We start from the raw sequence: 3,350 nt of genomic DNA, 5'->3' as shown, positions 1-3,350 counted from the left end.
ATAGAGTGATGGCAACCTTAGCATATCATATAAGTGCAAATTTTACCGAACTTAATAGCAAAATAGTTCAGTTATATGTCAGAAAAAGAACTTTTATACGGATTAGACATTTAAACAATAGAGCCAAAATTGATGCAATGAAACGGAATTCGGCAAGGAAGATTCGGCTCTGGTCAGCGTCGCCTTCAGCATCTTCGACATAGCTTCCGCATCAGCTTTGTAAGGTAAGTTCGAAGATTACTATCTTTTTATTTACAAAAAAAACATTTACCGTAGTCAGATGCCTAAAACACGAGCATGAACGCGGATGCGAGCAATTGCCGCTAGTTTTGCGTGACGATATATCATCATTGCTACTAATATTTAACGCATTTCTTTCGGAAACCTTGTATATAATATTAACATGAAGTGTGTTCAACCCTGTGAGCGTGAAACTTTTAAGTTGTATGAGAAAAGAAGAGACGTGAAAACAGTTATTTTGCAATCTCTCATATTCTGCAAACGGAGACTGCTGCCGTCTGGCTGCTGGGTGACGTAACAAGTCGCTGACCAATGAGAGCGCACTAAGCTAATCTGGCATACCTTTTTTATTCAATGTTCCTTGAGCTGTTGAGTATGTGCTGTTCGAGACGTTAAGTTGGTGCTTTGTGTGATGTGTGAATTATTCAGTTTGTTTTACGTTTTAACTGAACTGTGGAAGTGAACATGGAAAATGAAGATGACGAAAGTATCACCTTCAGCCAACTGTGACATTCAACGAAGAAAAAGGAAGAGAACAGGTCGACTTTCCGACGTGAGAAAAAAACTTTTATCATCCACCCATGAATTAGAGCCAGATTGTAAATGTTCCAGGCCGAGATGGTTTCAGAGTACCACTGATTCAGAACGTGGGTATATTCTATCTAATTCTAACAAAATGACTGTGGATGAGCATAATGCTTACACGGCAGGCCTAATTAATGTAAACAGTATATCGCAAAGGAGACCTAGGCACCCAGAAAACGAAGCTAAATTTCGTGACAACAGTTATTCATATCGTGTAAGTGCGAAGAGGGAGAATTATGTCACCGAAGTAATTTTTGTTTTAAAGCCTTTACATCTTTTCATGGAATATCTGTGAAGAACATTAGAAGTAATACAACGTTGTCTGAAAAAACGTGTGAGTCCTAAGCATGGTCGAGGCTAACACTCTAATCGGAAACATCGTGTGACATCGGAGGCATTTGACGCAGTTCACCAACACATTAGTTCATTTAAATGTGTACGAAGCCATTACCGCTTGAAAACCTCTAAGAAAGTGTATCTTCCACCAGATCTAAACATCAGTAAGATGTATAAGTTATTTAAGAAATCAAGACCTACTCAATCAGTCTTGTTTGAAAAATTAGGCTTGTTTTCAATACAGAATTTAACGTCGGTTTCGGGTATCATAGAATGGACACTTGTAGTTACTGTGATAGGCATGCTGCCGAAATTCGAGCTGTTGAACATGCTTTGAAATCGAACCCAGAAAATAGCTCAGAAAGAGCGATTTCAGAAAAAAAACCAATCAACTGTCAACAGTGAAAAACTTCACTTTTTAAAATCTGACATGATTTATATTCGTTAAAGAAGTTCTAAAGCAAACAGCAAGGCATCAAAAGATTGTGAAAGTATTACTATGGATTTCCAGAATGACTTACCTATCCCTAACATCACACAACTAACGACGGGTGCTACAAGAGACAATTAAGGTTGTGCATGTTTAATATTCATATAGTGTCAACCGATGAATCATATTTCTTCGTGTGTGATGAAACAGTAGCCTACAAAGGGTCTAACGAGGTCTCTTCCTTTTTGTTTTATTCTGTGACAATTCTTGATCCCTCTGTTAGAAAATTAGATGTATTTTCAGACTCTCGCGGGGGGCAGAACAAGAATTGGATTATTTTCCGCCTGCTGCATTACATCGTTCATCACGTCAAGAGACTTGAGCAAGAACGTGAAAATGACTTTTCCAATTCGTGGCCACTCGTATCTTGAATTTGATCGTAACATGGCCAGTATTAAAAAAAAAAAAAAAAAAAAGGGAGGTGAAATGCCCAAAGACTGGATAGAGGAAATAGAGTGCAAGAGGAAAACACTCACCTTTTCACGTTGTCGATGTAGACGGAGTTTGTAAGGGATTACTCTACACGCCTCGATCAGTTATCTTTCAAGAAATGCCCATTTCCTTCTAGACCAATAAAAGAATTAGTGGCTGCAAAAGAACATCCCCGATTCTTGGAATACAGAAGTACATTCCATGGCCATTGGGATCGCTATGTTATCAACAAGCCCAAGCCACTTACGGTTCCAACAGGACAACCTTAGCGTCAAGGAGAGTTCTTTCTACCTGATCACATAAAGGTGAGTGTTTCTTGTTTCATCCTTATTTTTATCATCATTTTTATTGCATTATTTCCTTAAAACAACTACACCTACATTTACTTTTTAAAAAACCTACAAGAAGATGTTTTTGTTGTAGGTGCACAACCTATTATTTATGACAAGTATGTAGACCTACAACAGTTAAAGATATTTTTGCGGAGAAGAGGCTAGGCAGTTTTCTTCCCAGCTGTCAAAACTGGAAGAAAGACAAAAGCGTAACAAGAAATTGTGTCACCAAGATCACACTGTTTTTCTAAAACCAATAAGTGCTAGTGCTAAGAAGCAAATCCAGAGCGGAAATGAATAAACGATGAATGAACATAGTTTACAAAGAAATTGTTTGATCCTACAAATTTGTTTCTGTTCATAAAGAATTAATTCTATTCTATTCTATAATTTTCTATCTTATGATTTTTATGGTTTTTTCGTAACTAATAAATTTTTGCACATTCATTTCTTACACTTTTTAATGACATCTTAAATAATACTGGTAGTTAGTTCTAAAGGGACCGATGACCGTAGCAGTCTGGTCCCTTTAACCCCCACAAACCAACCAACCAACCAGTTAGTTCTAATTGTACTACGTTTAACAAAGTTAACGAATTAGCGAGATTTACCGCCATTCCCCCTTTTATAATGACCAACCCCTTTTTCACTACAAAAAGGAAGTTATTCGATATAACATTTTCTTTAGGTTGTTACAGTACGTTTACACAAAAACCTTGTAGAGGTACCTAACGACTATAAGTAAGGGTACACTAAACATAAATTTCAAGGGGAATGACTAAAAATTGCATTTGGTAAAGAATGTTTGGTGTTATAACCTTCTTTCCTGAAAAAGTAAGAAGACCTGAATTGCGCCCTTTTCCCCGTGAACACTTCATATTCAACGTATACAAAGAAGAACAGTACGAATGGTCAAGATTTGTATGATACAAGGG

Source organism: Schistocerca piceifrons, chromosome 8 (assembly GCF_021461385.2).
Source record: "Schistocerca piceifrons isolate TAMUIC-IGC-003096 chromosome 8, iqSchPice1.1, whole genome shotgun sequence".
Classification (NCBI taxonomy): domain Eukaryota; kingdom Metazoa; phylum Arthropoda; class Insecta; order Orthoptera; family Acrididae; genus Schistocerca; species Schistocerca piceifrons.
The sequence above is the reverse complement of the archived record's forward strand: the minus strand, read 5'-3'. Positions refer to the sequence as shown.